At 41.4% G+C, this 26,754-nt stretch overlaps 3 protein-coding genes and 1 long non-coding RNA gene across 34 annotated transcripts in view; 2 read left to right on the top strand and 2 right to left on the bottom strand.

Annotated features, from left to right (window-relative positions):
• LOC114641392 (C-type lectin domain family 5 member A-like) overlaps positions 1 to 26,754 on the bottom strand; it is a 1,576,682-nt gene that overhangs the window by 113,030 nt on the left and 1,436,898 nt on the right. The window lies entirely within an intron of this gene.
• LOC127527373 (lectin BRA-2-like) overlaps positions 1 to 26,754 on the top strand; it is a 404,208-nt gene that overhangs the window by 216,988 nt on the left and 160,466 nt on the right. The gene's annotated exons all lie outside the window — the stretch shown is intronic.
• Positions 1 to 26,754, top strand: part of LOC114641385 (B-cell differentiation antigen CD72-like) — a 228,270-nt gene that overhangs the window by 41,050 nt on the left and 160,466 nt on the right. The window lies entirely within an intron of this gene.
• Positions 1,142 to 26,754, bottom strand: part of LOC114641374 (uncharacterized) — a 90,759-nt gene continuing 65,146 nt past the window's right edge. The window contains exons 4-5 of the long non-coding RNA XR_007934712.1: positions 23,209 to 23,416; positions 1,142 to 2,077 (exon numbers count right to left, since the gene is read on the bottom strand). This is a non-coding gene — a long non-coding RNA (uncharacterized LOC114641374). The remainder of the gene's footprint in view (positions 2,078 to 23,208; positions 23,417 to 26,754) is intronic.

Genomic DNA, 26,754 nt, shown 5'->3' with positions numbered 1-26,754 from the left:
TGTCAGAAACCGGTCCACGGAGGGGCACACAAAGCACACATCCACATTTACTCAAATCGAGACAAACTGTGAGTCTTCTAAACACACGTGCGGTAGAACGTCCAGTCCAACATTTAAACAGGAGGCAGTGGCGTAAGAACTGCACCTAAGAGTACACAATCCTCCCAAGGAGGTGACATTTGGTCAGAAGCACACATTACCACTGGTGTTTATGCCATGAAACGTTTGGTGAAGCCACAGTTGGAGTCACAAGTTTCCATCCACTTAGGGTGAAGTCTTTCAGACTCGCTTTAAAAGCCCTTCACAGATTTTATAGTAACAAACTATAAATTTGGCACATCATTTAAGATGTCTACTATGTGCAGGGCAAAAGCCATTCTTTCTACAATGTTCACAGACCTCAGAAAGTTTCCCTTTTTATTGACCATATCACAGTTCCTGTGGGTCACAAGTTTCCATGCACTTTGTTAACTGTGCATTTAAACAGCTTGGACAATTCCAGAAAGTGATGTCAAGCCATTAGGCAATTCGACAATTAGCTTCTGATGTCCAATTAGCCAAACTGGAGTCGATATTTAAATGGATGTTAAGGGTGACCATCAAACTCGGTGCCTCTTTAATTGACATAATGGGAAAATCCCAAGAAATCAGCCGAGACCTTAGAAAAAAAAACAAACAAACTGTGGACTTCCACGAATCTGGTCCATCCTTGGGAGGAATTTCCAAACACCACAACGTTCTACATTCATCTGCACAAACAATAGAGCGCAAGTATAAACACCATGGGACCACCCAGCTGTCATATCACTCAGGAAGGAGGCGCTTTCTGTCTCCGAGAGAAGAACCGACTTCAGTACAAGAAGTGCAAATCAATCCCAGAACAACAGCAAAGGACCTTGTGAAGACGCTGGAGGAAACAGACAGACAAGTATAACGAGTCCGACATCAACATCACCTGAAAGGCTGATCAGCGAGGAAGAAGCCACTGCTCCAAAGCCTCCATACAAAAGCCAGCCAGACTGAAGTTTGCAATGGCACATGGGGACAAAGGTTTTACCTTCCGGAGAAATGTCATCTGGTCTGAGGAATCCTAGATCAAAGTGTTTGGCCATAATGGCCATCGTTATGTTTGGAAGACAATGGGTGAGGCTTGCGGGCCTGAGAACACAATCCTAACCATCAAACATGGAGGTGGAAGCATCATATTAAGGGGTCTGCAGGAGGGATTGGCGCACTTCACAAAATAGATGGCATCATGAGGAAGGAAAATGATGGAGAGACACTGCAGCAACATCTCAAGAGACAGGCGAGGAAGGTGAAGCTCAGTTGCAAATGGGTCTTCAAAATGGACAAGAAGACCTCCAAAGTTTAGGCAAAGTGGCATAAGGACAACATGGTCAAGGTAGTGGAGTGGCCACCACAAAGCCCTGACCTCAATCCAATTGAACATCTGAACGTGCGAGAAATGGAGGCCTACAAACCTGTCCCAGTTACACCAGTTCTATCTGGAGGAATGAGCAAAAAAACTCCTTATGGTGAGAAGCTTCTGGAAGGCGACCCAAACTGTTTGGCTGAAGTTAAACAATTTAAAAGGCAATGGTACCAAATATGAACAAACAGGATGTAAACTTGTGACACACTGGAACTGTGACATCATCAATAAAAAGTGAAATACTCGAACGTCTGTGAACATTGTGGAAAAATGGCTTTTGCCCTGCAGAAAGCCCCAAATTTAGAGTTTCTTAGTAGAACATCTGTGGAGGGCTTATAGAGTGAGTTTTAAAGAAACTTCTCACTTCAACTCTAAGTGCTTGCAGACCTCAAAAAGAGCAGAACAAATCAGGCTTGAAAGGAATCATACAGAGTGTGTGTGTGTGTGTGTGTAAGAGAGAGTGAGCACGACATGTGATCAAGCACCTAAAACACAGTACTTCTGACTCTCATGAGATCCGCACCTCTACTTACATCTGTTGGACTAAGTACATGGCCGCCGGTGAGCCTCCTGGCTTGAAATACCTTCACAGAGTCGGGGACAGTGAGTGCAGATTGCGTCACTTCTTTCTCCAAGGGTGACAACCTGTAAACAGTGAGAAAAAAAAAAACCATTGGAGCTGCAGGGAAGAAGCTGAGGAAGATCAGAGCGACAGTAAAGAGATTGGTGGGAGGCAGAGGAAGGAGACAGAAGGGCACGAGAGAAAGAAAACGTGTTAGGCCTCCAGCAGAGCAGGTCAATCATTCAGCTGCCTAGGGCACCATCTTCTGAGGGGAAGTTAAGGGGCGCACACTGTGGACACTGACAGGGACACCCCCAATGTCATAGAAGTATGATAATAACGTCTGTGGTATGTACATAAAGGGGTGTCGGTTGTGTTTCTGAAGGTACGCCCAGATGTTAAAGTCTGTTAAAAGTGAGTGTGCATGCTCTGTACATCAAGGGTGTGCACTCCTTAAAGCCTAAGGTATATGCAGAGGTTTGTACAATTGAAGCCCCCCCCCCCCACTGGAGTTGTGTTCCTGTGCACATCTTCAAGTGCTCCTCTGTGTTTTTTGTGGCACGGTCACCAGATATGGTCTCAATAGGGCACTATATAGCCTGGGCATCACATCCTTTTGTTTATACGTAACAGTTTTTATTGCTCCTTTAATCGCTTTTGCACATTGCTTAGACTGTGGGAACGTTGTGTGGACAAAAGCTGCAAACTGCTCCCAGACACACTTACCGCCAGCTAAAAGTCTCAGTTTACCTGACTGGGCCTCACATTGAAATGCAGACTCTGCAGCCTTATCTGATGAGATGATCAATACCAGGGCAGGGACAACTAACCCCCTCCAAGGCACAAAACGGATTCAAGTTCTGAACAAAGGACCAGAAATCCAGGATGTGTAACACTGATGAACAGAACTTTGCATCCATGTGCTCCCAAGAAGCCAATGACACAACCTCTGTTCCTCCCTATAACCCTAACCCTAACCCCTGGTAACACCCTAACTAGAAGGACTTCTCTCACTACGCTACAGCTTGACCTGACCATAATTCGGCTGTCCATAAGTAGAACTGTTACTTGATAGGGTGTGGCTGCAACAGAGGTCCAAGCCATCTCTTTACTCTAAAGGGTGACCGTGGTGGACTGAAAAGGTGGAAAACATGTCTGTGTGGAAGTCTGGACAAGGTTGTCATCAGTCCAACCTTGCTGAGGGACAGAAAGGACAGGAGAGAGAGAGACCACACGTAAACCACACGTTCATCCTGATAACAACGGTCACTGACTGATCGACAGTTGACTTAGCAGGCGTAACTTTGCTAGCATCTGAGGACACTTTGTGTAAAACCCTTGAAGAGAAGTCTGCAGTACTGCCTGCAACCAGAGGGTGCAACCAAAGGAGAAGAAGGAAACCTCCTGAACAGGGAAAATAAAGCGTGCTGGAAAATCCTTCCATGTGTCTGAAGAGAGCCAAGTAGGAAAGGAACCAAGCATCGCTCAGGTCAGACTATAAGTAGACTTCAACAACTATTAACACATAGATAGGACAAAGACAGCTAACACACAATGGTATTGGTATAAACTATAGATAATAATCTTGTGTAGGATACAGTCTGGCTATTTCAAGTTTCTCACCCTAAATCGAAGAGGAAAGGGCAGAGCAGAACCTCACATACTTCTACAAAGAATTATTTATAATCAATTGGTCGATCACATTAACTCCAATAATTTATTTGAGATCTACTAATCTGGCTTTAGGCGTTTTCATGGTGTTGAGACGGCCCTCCTGAACGTATTCAATGACATCTCTCTTATTACTGACTCGGGTGATGCAGAAGTCCTTCTCCTCCTTGACCTGTCCACTGCCTTTGACACTATTGACCACGAGACATTTCTGTTGTGGCTTGAACATCTTGTGGGGCTTAAAGGGGCTGCTCTTAACTGGTTCAGGTCATATCTAACTGGTCGACACTTTTCAGTGACTTTAAATTCCTCTTTTTCATCTACTTCTCCTCTTAAATGTGTTCCTCAGGGATCTATTTTGGGTCCTATTTTATTCTCTATATACCTTCATCCTATTGGAGATATTTTTAGGAAGTTTAACATTTCTTTTCCCTGCTATGCTGATGACACACAGGTTTATATTCCTGTCTGCAACTCTGCAATGAGTCAAGTGCACAACTGTCTTTCTGAACTAAGATCCTGGATGGCAAATAATTTTCTTGATCTGAATCAGAATAAAATGGAGGTGCTGATAGTGGGTCCATCAGCTAAAGCCCAAATTGGTCTTGGACTTCTCGGCTCTTTCTCTGTCTTTTGCAAACCTCGAGTCTGCAATCTTGGTGTTATCTTTGACAGTAACCTCTCTTTTGAGAAACAAGTAAATTCTGTAGTCGAGTTGCATTTTCCAGCTTCGTCTATTAGGTAAGATCAAAGCCTTTTTTTATCTTCTAGGGATCTTGAGAAAGCTACTCATGATTTTATCTTTTCTCGCTTTGATTACTGCAACTCGCTGGATTCTGGGATTAGCAAATCCCTGATGCACAGGTTACAGTTGGGCCAGAATGCTGCCACTCGCTATCTGGTTGGGGCAAGAAAGTCTGACTCTGTTTCTCCAATATTAGCCTCTTTACACTGGCCGCCTGTCAATTTTCAAATTGTTCTTAAAATCTTGTTGCTAGTTTTTAAATCTTTACATGGACTTGCTCCTGCCTATTTATCTGAATTGTGTGTTTTACACCAGCCATCCAGAGTGCTTAGATCTTCTGGTCAGTTGTCTCTTGTTGTCCCTCATACCAAGTGTACAACCAAGGGGGACAGACGGGGCTTTGGCAGCTGCTGCTCCTCGCCTGTGGAACTCTTTACCTCGTCACATAAAGGAGTCGTCTACAACTGAACTGTTAAAAACGAGATTAAAGACTCATTTCTATTCACTTGCATTCCGTGACCTTCAGTAATATCGATGGTTTCCTCATTGTGATTATACAACATCACTTCTATTTATTATTTATTTTATTTCTATTTATGTTATTTATTTGTTTTTTCTTTTATTCTATTATTCTAAAGCACTTTGGCCACAGCATTCCTATGTTGTTTTAAATGTGCTATATAAATAAAGTGACACTGACACACACACACACACACACACATTGAGAGAGACAGAGAACTCGGTGTGGTGGTGTGTGGTCCCTGAGCAGGGCAAAGGTGAGCTGCTGCAAGCAAATGAACGCCACAGGAAGGCAACAGAAACTTCATAACCAGCCAGAGAACTAACTGCCTATCTGAACCTCACAAATGGACAAAATCAGGATTCATAAGTCATGTGCCTTGGCCAATAGGAGAGGACAGATCTATCTAAACTGAGAGATAGAATTGATAAGTTACGTGCCTTTTTCTACAGTAGGAAAAAAAGAGAAACTAAGCTTTCATTATTTTATATTTTGTGTTGTTTGTGTCATCCATCCATCCATTATCCAACCCACTATATCCTAACACAGGGTCACGGGGGTCTGCTGGAGCCAATCCCAGCCAACACAGGGTGCAAGGCAGGAAACAAACCCCGGACAGGGCGCCAGCCCACGCAGACACGGGGAGAACATGCAAACTCCACGCAGGGAGGACCTGGGAAGCGCAGCCAGCTGGGTCTCCTAACTGCGAGGCAGCAGCGCTACCCACTGCGTCTCTGTGCCGCCCTGTTTGTGTCATATATATATATTTATTATCTTTATTTTATAAAACTAAACTGCATTAGTAGTATAAGCCAGGGACTGTCAAAATATCAATCAAATTTGACTGACAGCCTTAAACCCCACCCCTTTTCTCTGATGGGTGGATTTGAATGCTGTCCCCACCCCTCCACCTGATTGGTGGCTGGGAAGGATGCGTCCCACCCCCCCACGGGCCAGGAAACTGACAGTCCCCTACCCCCCTGCTGTGCTCTGCGCGCGCACGCTTATCAGCAGACAGATGTCTGTCAGTTCCCCCACTAAGTTTGCTCGTGAGCAGCTCCTCAGTCTGGGAGAACAAGTTATGTGTGTAACTTTTAAAGTTAAGGGATTTAAAAAATCACACCCACACAGTTAAATAATAGGCAACAGGGACCTTTTAAATCACGTTTGAGACATCTAAAAATCTAGCCTCGGATATATATTTTGTGTATGCGCGTGTATTCATATTTATCCTCTCAAACCTATTAAACTAGTAATGAAAGGAATGGCTGCGCTTATGATGATTTTTAATTTTTTTGCTTAACTCATTTCTATAACATAGGATCCTTTTGACAAAGGAAAACTCTGTAAATACACTTGTGCATTTAAACGGAGATTTATAAGAAAGCAGGTTTCTACCTTAGCCTGGTTACACACCTTAGCTCAGTTTTATACGTACATTTAAAAGCACTCACTGTTACACTAGCACAAAATTTTGATATTTTCTGTCTACTCAAAAACTAAAATTACTTCTATTAACACAGGTGATAATTAGAAAACATTTACTATTTTTAATTAAAAAGTTAAAAACAGAAAAGCCCAATTATGATTTTTGTTTTGATCTTTTTTTGCAAGCCCAAGTAATTCAGATTCTGCTCACAACACAAATGTACGGTTATTTTTTCTCAAATGGCCAAATCTTTGTCATGCTAATCATAAAAAAAAAAAAAATAAAAATCTGATTTTATTCTCATTACAGTTTATTTGCATATTTTATTATACCTGCTTAATTTTTATCGACATTTATCTTATCTCTATATTTATTTTTCTAGTATCAGAATGTAGTTTAAGTTAATTTGTTTTGGGTTCAATAGAAGTATTTTTCATATTTTCGATTCTTGTTTTCTATTTCTTCACATCTTCGCGCCCCACAGTTTGAGAACCACTGTTGTAGGGGGGTTATTTGTAAAACACTCTGTGGCACTTCAAGTTAAATTAGATTCCTTCAATTATTCAGCTGTCCATCGGTGTTCCATTTTTATTATAAATTGTATTTAGTCTCTCTTTATTTACTAAACATTTTATACGATGATTAGAAAACAGTTATCTTGTTCAGGCTTTAATTTAAATCAGCATTTTCATCAACAGGTTATAACCACTTTGGTACTCAGGGTGCTTTGTATAATACAAAGTTTTAGAAATTCTGTTAATGCTTGGTAATAGCCTTAATAAAGTGAATTACAAAAATCGAGATGCGATATACAGTAATAAAAGCATGGTATACCTTCTTCAGATCAGAGTGCCCCAGAAACGCTTTGACTCTAGCAAGCAGTCTAAGCTGAAAAAATCAGCTCATGACAACGGATGAAATCTGTTTATTAAAATAAAGATCGGAATCAAGGATAACCCCAAGATTGTTGACGTGGGGTTTGCAAAACCCAGCTAATGAGCCGAGCTGATCCCTGACATCCCCATCAGAAGCCATTGGTCCAAATACAATAACCTCAGTATTACTCTGATTGAGATTCAAAAAATGTACGGCCATCCAATGTTTGACCTCATCATAACATTCGTGTAGTGACTTTAAGGACTCCTTAGTCACAGGTAAATAAATCTGGGTATCGTCAGCGTAGAAATGAAATGAAATACCATATTTGAGAAATATGGACCCAAGGGGTATCAAATACAAAGAAAATAACAAAGGACCCAGAATAGAGCCCTGTGGAACACCATATTTCAAATGAGCAGTAGAGGAAAGTACAGACTTCTTACCAACACAAAAGGTCCTATTAGTGAAATAAGATTTAAACCAATCTAGTGCACCCCTCGGATTCCTAACCACTTATCCAGCCTTGACAACAATATGTTGTGATCGGGGCCTGCTGCTTTCCCAATCTGAAGTGACTTTACAGCATCTAATAATTCTGATAGTGCCAACGGTTTATCCAATTCCTCTGCACTAAGAGTATCTACTGTATGCATGTTTTTAATATCTGGAAAACATATGGGATTAAATTGCTTAGAGATCTTTACATAGACATCATTGTATCCTATGAACAAATACACTCCAAATTTAACTTTCCAGCGACACATTTCTTTCACTATCTTCAAATTAGGAACATTGTTAAACAGAACCTGACTGATTTTCCTCATCTTGCACCCTTCTCTATGCCGGAAAAAATATTGCTCAATTTCAAGGATTTAGACACCATCTCTGCAATATATAAAATTACCTTGCAGTCCCTCCCTTTAAAAGATCCAAGAGGACCATGGGAAAAAGATCTCTTAATCAATATATCAGAAAAGGAGTGGAAAATAGCAGTGCAGAGACTTCACTCGAGCTCCATATGCGCAAAGCATACAATTATTCAACTCAAAGTTATATATCGAGCACATCTGTCTCGCCTAAAACTGTCCAAAATGTTTCCAGGGCAAGATCCAATCTGCAAACGCTGCAATTAAGTCCCAGCCTCACTGGGTCACATGTTATGGGCCTGCACCAAATTAACATCATTTTGGACCAAAACTTTTAAGTGCCTTTCTGACAGCCTTGGGGTCACAATCCCTCCTAACCCATTAACAGCTGTGTTTGGTGTTCTTCCAGATGGGTTTAAAGTGGAGAAGGACAAACAAACTGTCATTGCTTTTACTACACTACTGGCATGCAGACTTATTTTGCTCAACTGGAAGAATCCTAACTCTCCTCTTTTAAGTCAGTGGGAAACCGATATTTTATACTATTTGAAATTAGAAAAAATCAAATATTCAGTTAGTGGATCTGTACAGAATGTTTTCAAAGCCTAGCAGGATCTAATCAATAATAATTTAGAATAAGCTCTTAAAGCACCGAGAAAGTAATTCTCTCCGCATTTCTTTTTCTTCTCCATTCACCTCTATTGTCCTATTAAACTCATCAATTTAGGTATGTCTACAAGCCTTAAGTTTTATTCTGCTTCCCATGCTCGCTTTCTCAGGGATGGGGGTCGACTTGTTTTCAATCCTATCTTTTGTAAAAATTGATCTATTTGTATGGAATGATTACAATAAAATTAATTTAAAAAAAAAAAAACAATCCTACATGTCTGATGTGCAGTTGACATGTTAATAATATGCACGTGTGATAATTCATCGCCGCACGTTCACCACCACCAAGTGGCTGATTGGCCAAGTCTCCTGTCAGCTGGACTCTTCCCAAAGCTCATTGCTCAGTTTGGCTCAGACGCTCTAAGGAAATACTCGCTCAACGTCCTCGGAGCGCACAACCAGCTGTGACTTCTATTGTATAGCCCATTTAGGCGAGTTCTTAAGGTCCCAAGCGCTACTCTCATGTTGTGGCAGCGCAGTGACAAGAATACGTAACTCAAAGGGCTGCTTTTTCAACCCCTAAACTTTAACAGCAAAGGGCCTAAATATATCATACAACACAACTTTATTTTTTGTATAGTGCCTGTTCTTCACTGAGTGCTGGCGCAGAGCAGAGTGAGCAATTCTCACATAAAATTCAAATATGGATGATACTAAATAACAGAAATGGAACAAATATAAATGCAGATTTGTTAAAACACACAAAGAACAAGGCGAAAGCTGATTAAACGTAAGAGCAAACCACAAATATCTGTGCATTAATTCAATTGATCAACTTTGGCCAGTTGACAACAGTGGAGATTAAAATATGTCAAAGAGAAAGTTAAAGTCACCGTCTTGAAGGCCTCGGCCATACTGGCCGCCTACACACCGCTGGGTCCTCTATAGTGGAGTCTGAGCTGGCCGTCCATCTGATGACAGAATCTTTCCATCTGCCGATTCTAAGGCTCCCTTAAATATCGGCTGCACACTTCAGCTCTTATCGTCAGTGCAGCGTGGAGTTATCCATCTCTCGTTTCCATGCACAGAGGGAGCGATTTGGAGGCCATGGTGACCGAATGGCTGTTAAGCTTCACTCTACAGCAGACGACCACTGGGGTTTGGTGAACTGTTGTGGGCCTGATGCCCTTCTTGAAACAAAGGGGGACTGTACTTGTACGAGGAGTTCAGGACACGTAGTTATCCATCTCTCGTTTCCATGCACAGAGGGAGCGATTTGGAGGCCATGGTGACCGGTAGCTCAGAAAGAAATTATTGTTGATTTATTTGATTATATAAGCAGCATACATGTGTTTGAAAAGGGTTGTGAGTATGTGAGTGTGTGTGTGTGTGTGTGTGTGTGTGTGTATGTGTTCTACAGTAAAGAAAGAGTGCAGAAAAAGACTCTCAGTAAATTACACAAAGTCCACTAGATGTTAGTATTATTCGAAAATTAGTCTATTTACTAAATTTTCAGCAATATCAAATTAAAAGCAATAAAGGTTATCATTAAACAGTAACAAAAACTTAAAGTATTATATTAATGTAGTAAAATGAAATTCTTATTGAAATAAATAGTGTTGTATGGAAATATCACAGAGGTAAACATTCTTAATATGTCAACGCTGAACAGTACACTTTATACAACGTTACATCTCAACTGTAACAAACAGGTAATGCAAGTCAAATACAATGAACTTCCTTCAGGACATTAAACGCACACTTTCTTATTGGTTCAGGATAATACCGACACTTATCTATAACAGATTACTATTGCTGTATGTGGAAATAATTCGTACACGTGCATCTCTTTCTCTCTGTGAACATCCTATAATACTGCGTGCTCTCGTGCATGCTGGGATGTGCACCCTGATCGGCGCTGTCTCTCCAACACTTGCGTGCTCTCGTGCATGCTGGGATGTGCACCCTGATCGGCGCTGTCTCTCCAACACTTGGCGTCCTGTAGTTATCATCCCTAACCCTGATTTATCACAAGGTTGACAACTGCACTGCCCTTAACCTCTGAGCTAGAAAGATGGCTGGGCAAAATTACTTTTAAACAGGTTTTACTTTTTAATTTACACACAAAGGAAGAAGATGAAATTAACTTAAAAATGCATTCCTATCTAATATGTAGCCTCTATAATGCATTTAAAATGCTTTTAGCCTATCAAGTCTAGTAACAAATATGAGCCGCACCCCAAACTCAAGTAGCAGACTTTCGGCCTGCACAGACCCAACAAAATAAAAAGGATGATGGTTTCCATAACCAGAGAGGAACCAAAAAACCTGTTTTTATTTCTGCTTACATTTAATTTTCCTCGAGCTGACTTGAATGTATAAAGACAATCTATACTTGTGTTTTTTATTGTTCCAGAAAATCATTTGTTTTGAGCCTTTATGTTGAATTTCATCATTTTTCCCCATTTATTTCCACAACATTTTGCTTTTCCTCCAGGCACCACTATGTTAAGGTTTCCGTGTCACCCATTGTAATGGTAATCTTTCCCACGATGCACTGGGTATGTGAGATGGTGACACAATCGACATGGCTGCATAATGTAACCTTGTGTAGCCTCACATTGTTTGTGAACTACGTTATTTGGACATTTTTTAGGATTCAATTCAAGTTATTGTTGTTTAGCTCAGGCACAAGAGTGCTGTGACAAGTTCTCAGGTACAATACAGGTAACAAATTACAAAATTCAGCATTAGTACACATAAAGACTAAGATTGGTTTAAATACGTAAGAAAGCAAAAAGAAAACTGACGAATATCAATGGACACCAACAATATCTGTCTATTAATGAATTGTTGTTCTATCGTCAGCTGACAACACTCTTTCGCTCTAAGCTTAATGTCAGGTCACATGTGCTGACGTTTCCAGTGATTTTTCAATCATAGCCTTCCTTTGCATAATCTTAGCGAGTCAGAGGACGTCAGCGGTGGGCTCACGTGACTCCAGTTGCCTAGCATGACATACTGAGTGACTCACTCCGACTCATCCATCAAACAGGTTTGATCTCAACTTTCATCGTAGCGGTGGTCTCTGCGTAAATGAGAGCGGACAATCAATGAGCGCTCATCCACAGATCCAATGCATAGAATGTAGTGATAAGGAACACGGTGTTTTGGACCTCGCAAACAGAAGAGAAGCTTGTCTGTTGGATGTGTTGTGGTTTACCTTTCATAACAAAATTGAAAAAAAGAAATAAAAGGCCAAGGTGGGAGCTGAACTTGTCACAGCGGTCAACCCTTTGAACAGCACTGGCTCTGTCAGGCAACACAGAAAGGAACCTCAATGTGTGGTCTTCGCCCAGCAAAGAGGATTGTCCAGCCCTCGAACGCTGAGTGAGGGAGAATTGTGGATATTTGGGAAAGGAGACTATCCTTTTGGGACATCAGTACTTGTGTTGGGTGGAATGCAAGCACAGTGATGAGAGTATAGTGTCATTGGGTTGAGGAAGGTCGGACCCACCAAAGTGAAGGGTCTGGAGTGCCCTGTCACACAAATTAATGGGAAGAGAGACGTGTGTGCACATTGGAGACCCTAGCCCAACAACTGGGGTCTGTCACACACCAATAGATGTCCACATGCACTGTTCAGTACTGTTTGGAGCAATGGGGCCTGTTGCTTCAGAAACTCTGACACGTGACTGTAGGTGTCTGCAACAGTGCCATGAATGCCACCAATGGCAAGAATTACTGGTGTTGCATCTTGTTTTGATACGAGTTCTGGTTCAACTTACTGTACCATGATGTACAAATTCCCCTATGGAAGCACTGTGGAGGCTGGCTCCAAGAAGCATGCATTTTGCAGAGCTACATGTGCTCAACCACATGTGTTACAGTATAGTTTACCATTGTGCATGGCCAGAACATTGACCAGCCGCTGCTACATCACAGAGATGCTGGGAGGCTGAGGAGGTACTCTGTCTGGACAGTATGACCACATGTGGCAAGAAATAAACTTCAGGGGTCTCATGCATAATGCCGTGTGCAAAATTCACACTAAAATGTGACATACGGACAAAAGTGGAAACGTGTGTACGCACAAAAAAATTCAGATACATAAAACCATGCGTAAGCCAACTTCCTTGCACTTCCGCTACATAAATCTGGGACAGCGTGAAATGGAACGCTCATGCACGCGCCTGCCGCCACTCCCCAACTCCTCCCAGAATTACAATCCTTTGAATATGTAAATCAATATAACTAGTCCCTTAAGTTCACCATTCTGTGAAAAGGCAATGGCAAAAGCACGGGGAAGAAAAGAAGAATTTCAGCGAATGCCAAGTGGAGGCAAGGAAAAACGTACCATTTGTTGGCTTAAGCAAAAGGAAGTTGATCGAAAGTTCAAGTTCAGAAACTCGCACAGTGCCCAAAATATAAAAAGAAGCGGTCAGATATCAGAGTTGCCGTGAATAGGCGAATCGTCGTCCACCGTCTGAGTGTCATACAGAAGCGTATAAGGTACGAAGAAAAGAAAAAAATAGGGACACAGTGAAGAAAACAAAGGTCAAAATGTTTAATTTAATCACCAAATTTCTACTTTAATCTTGTACTTTATTTTGTCATTAAAGTAGAAGGTCTTAAATTTTATCTTAAAATCATTTAATTTGCTAGTTTCTCAAATCCCATCGTATCTACAGTAATGTAGCACATTAAGTGCTTCATTTTCTTTCTGCTTTTCTATGAGCCTTATATGTGTGAATCACTACAGGCTTTATAAACGGGCTTTCTCTTACACCGACAGGACACAGAATACATTACATTCATAATATTACAGCTCTCTGAACAATTTAAATACTAAGATTTATATTTGATATCATTTTCATGATGAAATGAATTAAAACATGTATTAAACATGGGCGCAAAGTGGAGCAGTGGTAGCAATGAGCTGGCGCCCCATAGAAAAATTGTTCCTGCCTCCCGTAAGATGCTTGCTATGCTGTGTGCGACCCTCAATGAAATAATTTAATGCAGCAGTACTGTCTTTTTCAAATGTACTAACCCCCAATTCCTGTCCTTCCGTTTTCCTTCTCCATGTAACCTATCGCCACACAAGCTCTGTAATAAATGTCAAGCCATCTGTAAGCTTAGAACAACGATTCTTCAAAAGTGTAAAGAACACTGAAATATCTTCGTAGTACATGTTTAATTAATCCATCCATCTATCATGCCAGTCCCGGCAAGTATACAGCGCGAGGCAGGAATAATCATCGCTCATCTCTACCGCTGCGCCACACATTAAGTTAAAATATATCTGTATAATGTAATATACATACTTTACTGCATTTCATTTTTAATATGATATCAAGAGCTCCAAGAAGATAGTGCTTGGGAATCTATATCGACATAGAGGCGAGTCATCATCATCTGTAAATAAGTGCTTTCTTCTACTGAATTGAAATTAATTCCTTTATTGTTACTGTATGGTAAATGAGACTCAATATGCAAATCCTCCATAAACTTATTTTCCTATAAAATGATAAACTAATAATAATAATGATGATGATAAAAAACAATGAAAATAATACAATATGAAAGAATAAGTACAATATACTGTACATGTACATATATTGTAGTGCAGATAGTGAAATGGTTCCTAAAGTGGCTCAAGTTGTGCAATATTACAATTGTAGTGCAAGTTTACAGTGAGGCAATAGTAATTAAAAGTACAAACTGTTCTACTAGGAGCGCTTGATGGACTGATTGAGTGCGTTTAAAACTCTTGGGATGAAACTGTTTCTGAACCACCAGGCCCCTACAGGAAAGGCTCAGAATCGTTTGCCAAATGGGAGACGTTCAAATAGACTGTGCGCATGGCAGAGGCAGCGTGTGTTTGATGCGGTATCCCGATAATCCTCTTTCCGATTAGCTGCAGTAGAGCTCTGGTTCCACACTCAGATACAGTGAGTTAAAATACTAATTGATGCACTGAGAGCAACAACGCTAAAGCAGCTAGTATTTGGGATAGACTGGCCATTCTGTGCACCATTATATGGTTACAGGTTTATTACTATCGAATGCCTTAAACTAATAGATGATATGCAGTTAATTTCAGTGCATTTGATAAAGCTGTGTCAGGGATGTGAATCTAAAAAATAAAGGGAAACCACACAGGAACAGTAGCACTGCTTTGACGCTGGGTACTGCGGTTTGCAAAACCGAGACGAAAACTTGCGTACGCCAGGGATCGAGCTGACGTGAAAATGTGCGTGGCTTTACACCAAGTTTAGTTTTTACACATCACAATGTGTATGCACTGTTTATACACGAGGCCCCAATCCTTGAAAACCACAACATGCCACTTCTTCCCTAGCCCACAAATTCACTGGATTTGTCACCCATTGAACATGGTCAGACAATGACTGGGGTGCCAGTAACCTCCAGCAGTTACCATGGATGAACTTTGAGCCTGTATAGAGGCTGCATGGCATGCATTCCACAAACACACATCTAACGTCTCTTGCTATCTATAACTGACCATGTAGAAGTGGTAATTTCTACCTTTGGTAAATACACCAAAAACGGATTATTGTGCAGTCAGCACACAGGACCAAGCTGTACTTGTAATCATGTATGCCATGTATCATAAATCCAATCCCAGCCAACATAGGACACGAGGCAGGGCAGGGGACGCGAACGCACGCACACACACACACACACACACACACATACACATACACACACACACACACACACACACACACACACATCAAGCACACACTAGGGACAATTTACAATTGCCAATGCACCTAACCTGCATGTCTTTGGACTGTGGGAGGAAACCGGAGTACCCTGAGGAAACCCACACAGACACGGGGAGAACATGACAACTCTGCGCAGGGAGGACCCAGGAAGCGAACCTGGGTCTCCTAACTGTGAGGCAGCAGCGCTACCCACTGCGCCAGCGTGCCTCCACCACAGCACCAACATCACCCTAAACATCAATAAAACAAAGGAGGTCATTGAGGACTACAGGAAGCATGGCAGAAATCACAAACCCGTTGTCAATGACAGGTCTCCAGATTTTAGAAAGGCTAATGTGGACAGAGCACAATGAATCCATCATTATGAAAGGCCTTCAGCTTCTTTGCTTTCTGAGACAGCTGTGGAAGTGGGGCATAAGCAAGGTGACACTTACCACCTTTTACCGTAGTAGCACCGGGAGTGTTTTCACCACAGTTTTATATTATGGTCTGAAATGGTAGAGCTACAGCTCAGGACAAGAGAGCCGTTCACAGGATTGTGAGGTTTGTTCAGAAGATTACAGGGACTGAACTGCCTTCTACTGAAAGCATCCATCTCGGTAGCTACTGTGGCAAGGCACACAAATATATTACAGGACACGCAGATCAATGGCCATAAGAGGTTTTCTCCCCTGGAGTCTGGGAGGAAGGTTTGCCACATTTGAACACTGACAATCAGATTCAGCATATTTGCCTCATAAACAGTTAACTTGGTTTGCCTTTCACTACCTACACTTATTACCATTAATCTTTAATGCACTGTCATCTTGTTACATGGATGGTTGCACCATCTTGTTTTGCATTGCTCCTTGCTGCACTCTTCTCTGCTCTTATAGAAAATTACATTCTCAAAATTGATGATTTGCATATATTTAAAGACATATATGAAGATAAACATTGGATCTTAGAGCAAGCCAGTATAGTAAGGGTTAAATTGCAACGAGACTCTGCCTATATATTTTATTATCAATATCTTGCTGCTAAGTTTAAAACTTCAGTCAAGGACACCGTGTACTTTGAGAGAGCTGAACAAGCCTTTGTTTCAAGAAACGCATTACTGAGTTTACCATGAGAGAAAGCCAAATAGATTATTTTCTTTCACTTTTCGCGGTCAGGCTTCCGACTCCCTTTCTGCCTGCTAGGACACTAACATGAGCTCACGACAAGCCAGGGGAAGAGAGTTCCATTAGAAACAGTGCCATTGTCTTACAGATGCAGCTGCCTAGACCTATAGCCTTGAGGGATGTTTGTGCAACAACAAACTGTTTATTTCACTTTTTCTGTGTCGGACCGCCTGATTCCGTCTTGCTGGTGGGAACTGATTGATAAGCAGGTCTCAAACACCTGTGCAGGGTGAGGAGTAATGTTGGAAAGTTTGGGTCAGCTGATGGGCATTACGTAATGCTGGCAGGAACTAGGTGGGTTCACCGTGAAGGCCTGCCAAGTGGGCGTGATGAGCAGGGCAAAGCAATATTTATTTATGTTTTTAAACATTTTATTGATTTTATTAAAAGCAAATAAGTTTTTATACAGGCAAGTCAAACTTTACAGAACTAAGTTCAAGTCAAATCAGCCCCACACATGAGAAAGAGAGCTAGGCCAACAGAGTAAAACTTAGAATAGAAAATAGCATAGTAGGAAAAATGAATAAAAATAAAATAAAAAAAGGGAAGAGAATACTTTTCCTCAATTTAAATGCTTATTCTAAAATGTTACTGATTATAAAAAGTTCTGCACAGATCCTCTAAGTGAGAATTTGATTTTTTCCAGTTTCAAATAGTATATAACATCAGTTACCCACTGACTTAGCAGAGGAGAGTTAGGATTCTTCCAGTTGAGTGAGATAAGTCTACATGCCAATAGTGTAGTAAAGGCCATCACAGTTTGTTTGTCCTTCTCCACTCTAAGCCCCTCTGTAAGCCCACCAAACACAGCTGTTAATGGATTAGGAGGGATTGGGACAGCAAAGCTGTCTGAAAGGCATTTAAAGATTTTAGTCCAAAATGATGTTAATTTGGTGCAGGCCCAAAACATGTGACCTAGTGATGCTGGAACTCGACTGCAACGTTCACAGGTTGGATCCTGCCCTGGAAACATTTTGGACAGTTTTAAAGGAGGCAGATGTGCTCGATAGATGATTTTAAGTTGAATAATTGTGTTCTTTGCACATATAGAGCTCGAGTGAATTCTGTGTATTGCTGCCTTCCACTCCTCTTCTGAGATGTTGAGTGAGAGATCCTTATCCAACTTTGCTCTGGGCTCTTGGAAAGGAAGGGATTTTAAAATGTTTTTACACACTACAGAAATGCTGTCCAAGTCCTCAAGACTGATCAATATTTTTTCCGGAATAGAAGTAGGTGGGAGGTGAGGAAAATTGGGCAGTTTTTGTTCCAGAAAGTTTCTAATTTGGAGGTAGTGAAAGAAATGTGTTGCTGGAAAGTTACATTTGGACTGTAATTATTTGTAGGATGTGAAGATGTTGTCGATATACATTGCATCCAGAAAGTATTCACAGCGCATCACTTTTTCCACATTTTGTTATGTTACAGCCTTATTCTAAAATGGATTAAATTCATTTTTTTCCTCAGAATTCTACACACAACACCCCATAATGACAACGTGAAAAAGTTTACTTGAGGTTTTTGCAAATTTATGAAAAATAAAAAAACTGAGAAATCCCATGTCCATAAGTATTCACAGCCTTTGCTCAATACTTTGTCGATTTACCTTTGGCAGCAATTCCAGCCTCAAGTCTTGTTGAATATGATGCCACAAGCTTGGCACACCTATCCTTGGCCAGTTTCGCCCATTCCTCTTTGCAGCACCTCTCAAGCTCCATCAGGTTGGATGGGAAGCGTCAGTGCACAGCCATTTTAAGAACTCTCCACAGATGTTCAATCGGATTCAAGTCTGGGCTCTGGCTGGGCCACTCAAGGACATTCACAGAGTTGTCCTGAAGCCACTCCTTTGATATCTTGGCTGTGTCCTTAGGGTCGTTGTCCTGCTGAAAGATGAACCATCGCCCCAGTCTGAGGTCAAGAGCGCTCTGGAGCAGGTTTTCATCCAGGATGTCTCTGTACATTGCTGCAGTCATCTTTCCCTTTATCCTGACTAGTCTCCCAGTTCCTGCCACTGAAAAACATCCCCACAGCATGATGCTGCCACCACCATGCCTCACTGTAGGGATGGTGCCAGGTTTCCTCCAAACGTGATACCGGGCATTCACACCAAAGAGTTCAATCTTTGTCTCATCAGACCAGAGAATTTTCTTTCTCATGGTCTGAGAGTCCTTCAGGTGCCTTTTGGCAAACTCCAGGCGGTCTGCCATGTGCCTTTTACTAAGGAGTGGCTTCCGTCTGGCCACTCTACCATACAGGCCTGATTGGTGGATTGCTGCAGAGATGGTTGTCCTTCTGGAAGGTTTTCCTCTCTCCACAGTGGACCTCTGGAGCTCTGACAGAGTGACCATCGGGTTCTTGGTCACCTCCCTGACTAAGGCCCTTCTCCCCCGATCGCTCAGTTTAGATGGCCGGCCAGCTCTAGGAAGACTCCTGGTGGTTTCAAACTTCCTCCACTTACGGATGATGGAGGCCACTGTGCTCATTGGGACCTTCAAAGCAGCAGAAATTTTTCTGTAACCTTCCCCTGATATGTGCCTCGAGACAATCCTGTCTCCGAGGTCTACAGACAATTCCTTTGACTTCATGCTTGGTTTGTGCTCTGACATGAACTGTCAACTGTGGGACCTTCTATAGACAGGTGTGTGCCTTTCCAAATCATGTCCAATCAACTGAATTGACCACAGGTGGACTCCAATGAAGCTGCAGGAACATCTCAAGGATGATCAGGGGAAACAGGATGCACCTGAGCTCAATTTGGAGCTTCATGGCAAAGGCTGTGAATACTTACATGTACATGTGCTTTCTCAATTTTTTTATTTTTAATAAATTTGCAAAAACCTCAAGTAAACTTTTTTCACGTTGTTATTATGGCATGTTGTGTGTAGAATTCTGAGGAAAAAAATGAATTTAATCCATTTTGGAATAAGGCTGTAACATAACAAAATTTGGAAAAAGTGATGAAGCGATGGGAATACTTCCCGGATGCACTGTAGAGGTCTCTAAGTGATTTAGTCCCAAACATTATCCAAACATTAAAAACTGTGTACATTTGAGAGGGAGGAAAAAGGTGGTTATCATGCAGAGGTGCCACAGATCACAGCTTCTCTATCTTGAAGTACTTCCTATATTGGTTCCACATTCTGAGTGACTTCAGCTGCAGGTGGAAGCTCCTGTCGCACCCAATGTTACTGTGTTTGATCTTATTCAAGAACAGATCCCAGTCGCCACACAGGAGAAAGACTTTCCGAGACTAAGGTCATAAAACTTATGAAACTGTTTCTGGACAAAGGCAGAACTGTAACAACAGTTGCATGGAGCGACCACCTGCAGTTAAAGTCACTTCAGTACACATGCAGTTTGTCAGCATGTCCGTGTCAGTCAAACACAGGAAGCTTTGCAGTCTATTTGTGACTTTACGCTGTAGGAAGATAAGTAAATTAATCAAGGAAAATAACATTCAATCTGGTTTTTATATAAGTAACATATAAAATGTTTTTATATAAAGACCATCACAGAACATAATCAAAAACTGGGCTTTGCACGATACCTTGGCGAGCTCTGTAAGCCGTGCTGTTTCACTGAAGGACATGTGTGGGGCAGACTGACTGGCAGGATGTCGCTGGGCCTCTCACTGCACCCACACGGTGCCATCTTTTGCTTTTACGCCTGGTGCAGCTGTGTTGTTCTTATATGTGAGTGGAAGTTTCTTGCGGGGAGGGCTTCTGTTCTCTTTCTCTGATGTAGAACCCTCATCCTCTCATGAGTTCACCTCTGTTATAGCACGTCTTTATTTGAAAACTAGCAGTGTGAAAGTGACTGAGAGAATAAAACTGAATTCAGTAAGAGCAGCTCACTACTCAAAATGTTTATTAGGGGAAGCAGCCAGGACTGAACCTGTGACCTGTTGATTATGAGTCAGCAGCTCTTACTGCTGTACTACCAAAGCAGGAATGGTGAAAGAAAGGCTCTGAGGCTAAGGATCTGCACTGGTATCCCGAAGGTTGCCGGTTCGAATCCCCGTCATTGCCAAAAGAGATCCTACTCTGCTGGGCCCTTGAGCAAGGCCCTTAACCTTTAATTGCTCCAGGGGCGCTGTACAATGGCTGACCCTGCACTCTAACCCCAAGGGGTATGCGAAAACTAACAAATTCCTAATACAAGAAATTGTATAAGGCAAAATAAAGCACAAAGCAGTCGTGTCAAAGAACTACACTAACCTGATTTCTTTATGTTTGGTTGTAGTCTTGAATAAAAGCGCACTTGTGTTGTTATTCTTGTACCTTTTGTGAAAGTGCTTATTTAATATTTGGACTTCAGTCTTCACACATTATACACTTCATGTCAAAAGTTTGTCATTAGTACTAAAACATGAAAAAAGTTTGTCTTTTAGGTATGTGTTCAACATTTCTGTCATGCTACACTTACAGAGATCTTTGTAGACACGGAACATAAATGAAATGCATGTTTTCCAAATAACTATATATTATTTACCCTCTACAGCTCCCGGTACCTCACACCACGATAAACAAGGCTTGAGCTGGGAGAGCTTTCTGCGATGCTGGGGGGATGGGATAGCAGGATGCTTGCTGTTTGTGCTGATCGACACATTTACAACACAAAAGACGCTGATGGAGAGGTGCGAACAGATTTAAGGTGGGCCAGGTTTAGGACTTTTTTCGTAGGCTTCAGGAATTCTAGTGTTAACACACAATTAAAATCACCAGCCATTATAATTTTATGAGTGTTCACATTGGGAAAGCACTATTCTCATTAGGCTGGGAAATACTGGTGGAACTAATTGGAGGCAAGTCTAAGGCTACAAGATGATTGGGAGTCAGATGAGGATGAGTAATGGCTTCTATGATAAGAACTGTAATAAAAGTACAGTTCGCCCACTAGTGGGTGCTGTACATTAAAGCTTGATTCTGCTGCCTGTCCTGAGACTCCAAATGTCTTCTTTGTGGCTGAGGGTGCCTGTGCGTGCCTGCCTGCTTCAACACACTCTGTTTTGCACATTTGTGAAATGAGTGATGCCAATGTAAGCATTCCAATGCACAAGTTGTATGTTGTCAGCAAAAACTCTTAAAATGATCTGCTATACCTCTGTCAATTCAAAACCATAAACTGTTACTGTACTGACAATTGGTGGTAGCAAATTTTAAGAATAAAATTACCAGGAGAAAACAGAAGCATAGTCTTAAATGATCAGAGGTCTAACCTGGGAAATTGATAAGAACCAACAACAAAGCCATTGAATGTCACTAATCACACTGAACATATGTATCGTTATCCTGAAAATTTGACAAAGAGGATAGTGTGATGCCATCTTAAATTGTGACACAACACTAACGTAATCCGATGCAACTTAAATTGGAAATAAACAGTTATTATACCTTATGATTTACATTTTTGCTTAACATATATCACCTTAGTAATTATAAACAGAGAAATGTATGTGTCTGAAAATGATTCAAGTGTTTTCATGTATTTGTTGACCAAGGGAACATTCATTGGGCCATTTCTCTGGGCTGTGGGTGAAAGAAAAGATAATAGTGTCAGTGATATTGTCCCCTTGTGCACCTCTCATGAGTCCGGGAGGTGACCCGTGTACATATATGACGATGTGTAATGGTAGTGGCAATTATAAATGACAAAAAATATTTTTATTCTTATCAAAAATGGTCCATTTGTAAAACCTAAACATCTGGGTGGATGAGTGATTTTTTTCTGCCTACTTAGGCTCTACACAAAAGATATATTGACAAATGTGCTTGTGCCGCCTCTTGCTTCAGTAGCCTGCTATAGGAATTCGTTAATGATTTTATTACTTTCCATTCAACTCTGAGGTTTATGGTCAACATTTCCACCACAAATCTACCCTTTTTAGCTATCAGTCTATCAGCTTTCCATGACTTTAAACCTCTGTCTAGGACAAACCAATTGACTCACAAAGTTACCTTCTCTCCAGCTTCTTCTACCCCTGGAACACTAAAAGCTCTTGACATCTTTCATAGGTCCTTAGACTCCACTACCCTGCAGCGATGAGAGTGGCTTCTGTATGGAAGCGTTCAGAATGAGGAGTTTCTCCCTTGATAGAGGATACCCTTCTCAAGCGGTGGACAGGGCAATTTGAGCTACAGCAGGAGCTGCTGTGTCACCAACAATCCCATCGTATCGAAGTCCCTCTGGATTATTAATCAATATTAAACAACGAGCCTCTAGCAAATCCAGCAATCTTAATTACTGCATTTCTCATAGGACGTGTCTAAACAGCTACAAAGGTGACGCAGGGAGAAGGCCAGAAGACCATTTCAGGGAGGAAATTTGAACTATTAAAATTTAAAGACCTCACAAAGTCAATTTTAAAACACTACACAACTCTTGAGCACAGCCACACTCACCTCTTGGTTTGTGTTCTTTCACAAGGCTTCAAAGACACTTTTCAAAGAAAATCAGAAGTCACTTAGCTCATTCTCATCCTGGGATCACAGATTTCTCCAGGTCTTAATGACTGACTGACTGACTTTTCAACCTCTATATACATCCTCTCTAATGGCAGCTTTTTCTCACCTACGCTTACCTTTTCTTCTTCTTTTGATTTTCTTTCTTCACACAATAACATGTTGTAGTAGATTAAAACTGGATTTTCAGTTGCACAGGAATGAGTCATTCTGACGTGAAGAGAATTAATCCAAGGTACTGCCAATACCAGGTGATCACACGGACGTCCTGCAGGTCACATTCTATCACATCTTGGGATCCTGGGGAGGTAAGGCTTGGCTCATCATCTGTAGAATAAGGACAAAATTTAAATTTAAGGGACAAATCCTTTGTGATAAGGCTACAAGTGAAGGTTACGGGGGAAAAAAAGACAGCCACAAATAAATGGCTACAAGTTAAGTTTAGGGCAGATTTCAAAATTCTCTTTTAAACTTATAAAGCCTTAAATGGCCGAGGTCCGGCTTACTTATCTGAACTTATCGTGACATACAAATCAAGAGCGCACATTAAGATTTCAAGATGCTGGTCTGCTTATGATTCCAAGGATTAATAAAATAACAGCAGGAGGTCGAGCTTTTAGTTACAGGACCCCTAAACTGTGGAGTGGTCAGCCTGCTACTATAGGAGGCGACCCTTCAGTCTCAGATTTCAAATCCCAGCTGAAGACTCAGTACTTCAGTTCAGCACACCCTGACTAGAGCCACTGATTAACTGTACAGACCATCTCTGTTGTTAGTCATCAGCACCTAAAACATAAGTAGTATGACAGTTATAATTTGTTACTAACTCTCACCTATTCTGCTTCTTTTCAGTACTCAAATGTGGAACGTCAGAAAGACAGACAGGCACTTGATTTGACCCCAGGAACAAATTAAAACTTCACAGATTCTGAAAAAATATTATTAAAAAAAACAAAAAAATGACTTCACAGATTCTGAAAAAATATTATTAAAAAAAAACAAAAAAATGACTAAGCCACTCTGTGCACAAATGCTGCTGTGCATATTCTGTTTGCACCTGCTGCCCTCTAGTTGTGCATTTCAGTAAATGCCAAGATATTGAAGTGCAATAACCATATACTGTATATAACCTTACAACAGAGCAATTAAAAAGCAAATATCATAAAGCAATATGCGCCAGCTCTTTATGCACCAAGCTAAACACAGAGTCTGTCAGCTAGCCCAGTCACATTTTCACATCATCACTCATCCACCCTACTCTATCTATCTAGATGGATTTTCAGAGACTTTCTCTAGTCATAAGATTCATATTTTAAAATTGTGTCACATCATGTTTCTGGGGATGGGAAGAGCTGACCGAGTCCAGTTCTTCACACACTGAAAAGAACAGCAGGTGATAGACATGGTGCTTCAGTTCTTCAACCTTCAACTTTACTTTTAATGAACTATGCACACACATATATGTACTAGATCATAGTAACTTTTTAAAATCAGGTCTTTCTTCATTCTAGGAACAAGGTTATCAAACACCCTGCAACTCCATGTAAAAGGCACTATATAATAGATAATGTCATGGGCATGCGCATAATATAGAAGGGTGCTAGTGATTACCTGCCAAAACAGGGGTTGGCGCTGTTCTGCAATGCCTTCTCTCATCTTCCCTCTGCGAGATGAAAGACTGACAAGCCTATCATTTCTGACGTCACTTCTTTCATCCCACCCTCCATCCTGGACCTGCCCCTTCCTGCCTGGGCTGTATAAGGCCTGATTAAGCACAATTTTGAGCCAGTTAACTTGTTGGGTCCAATCTGAAAAGACATACTTGTGTTTGTTTGTTTTTTTTTTAAATGTTGCTTACTTCCAGTTACATGGGGTTCACCATGGTGCCGCAAACCTTTGCCCAACTTCTTTGTCTTTTGTTACGATAGATAGATACACATACACTAGTCTGAACGCACAGCAAAAGAAAGAAAAATAAGAGCCCAGTGAGGTGCTATACATACATATTAGTGTTGGTATAAAGGACCCCAGTCGTGTTTGACACACTTCTGCTGAATAGTTCATTGCCTGTGTGTGTGTGTCACAGAGAGGACGTGCAGCATTGTTCATAATGGCACTCAGGTTTGCTTTCATCCTCTTCTTCACTACAACCTCCATGGGGTCCAGAGTGCATCCTATAACCGAGACTGCCCTTTTAATTAGTCTGTTGATTTGGTGGGCCTCTCTGGAAGTGATGTTACCAGCCCAACAAACCACTCTGGCCATCAAAGACTTGAAGATGGGATGGATGTCACTTTTTATGTTAAATGAACGAAGAATAAAGTGCCTGCTCATTAACACTAGAATTACCAAAGCTTACGAGAAAACTCGTACATCCGGCCCACCTTAAATCCACTCGCACATCTCCATTCAGCGCCTTTTGTCTTGTAAATGTGTCGATAATCCCAAGCAGCCTGCTATACCACCAACACACACCACAACCCCCCATCCCCCCCCCCCATCCAAACCCTTACAAACCCCACTGCTGGAGAAACTGCAAATACCTCTCCCAACTGAAGCTTTGTTTATCAGGGAGTCAGGTAGAGCTGTATAGGCTAAAAAATATATCGTTATTTGGAACACATGCATTTCACGTGTGTTCCGTGTTTACAAAGATCTATGTAAGTGTAGGATGACAGAAATGTAGAACACATACCTAAAAGACAAACTTATTCCATGTTTTAGTACTAACGACAAAATGTAGACATGAAGTGTATAATGTGTGCAGACTGAAGTCCAAATATCAAATAAGCACTTTCATAAAAGATACAAGTATAAGTTAAGGCTGGGGGGTTGTCAAAAACAGGGCCCATTCGAGGCCACTGAAGGATTTCTTGTGTGATTTGTGGCTTACAAGAAATAAATTGTTTTTGTTGTTGACTGTCTTGGAAGGTCAGCACTTAGTAAATGTGACATGTGGAGAGATTTTCAGTTCTTTAATGGTCCGACAATGAGATGAGCAAGTCTGACATAGCCCCTGACTTGAAGTTGTATAATGTGACTTTGACTTAAGTTCACTTGCCATGTTCCATCCTGAAGAGAGAGACAGAGGGGTTAGGAGGAGACATTGATACAGCACATTGCAGCGCCCACCGCATGACAAACCAACTCAGGATCCCAGATTAGGACCCGAGTCCAGCCATGCAACGGGTGACACCTCAGCACCACACTAGTTCAGATGGAATGGAACAATGTGAGGTTTTTATGGTGGCTGGAGTGCCAACTCTGCCACCAAATCCTGAAGAGAGCAGACCAGAAAGGTGCCGAGTGTAGCTACGAGTTTATGTCCCATCTTAAAAGTACACATCTAGCACTTTCAGTTTGCATTGGTTTACAGTTGTGCTTGAAAGTTTGTGAACCCTTTAGAATTTTCTGTATTTCTGCATAAATATGACCTAAAACATCATCAGATTGTCACTCAAGTCCTAAAAGTAGATAAAGAGAAACCAGTTAACACTAGAATTACCAGAGTCTACGAAAAAACTCGTAGATCCGGCCCACCTTAAAACCGTTCTTACCTCTCCTTTGTCTTCTAAATGTGCCGATTAAGACGAGCAGCAAGTAGCCGGCTATTCCATCCCCCACCGTCGCAGAACATTCACTAAGTCTCCCAGCTCATGCCTTGT

The sequence above is a fragment of the Erpetoichthys calabaricus genome, chromosome 4 (assembly GCF_900747795.2).
Source record: "Erpetoichthys calabaricus chromosome 4, fErpCal1.3, whole genome shotgun sequence".
Lineage (NCBI taxonomy): Eukaryota > Metazoa > Chordata > Cladistia > Polypteriformes > Polypteridae > Erpetoichthys > Erpetoichthys calabaricus.
The sequence above is the reverse complement of the archived record's forward strand: the minus strand, read 5'-3'. Positions and strand labels throughout refer to the sequence as shown.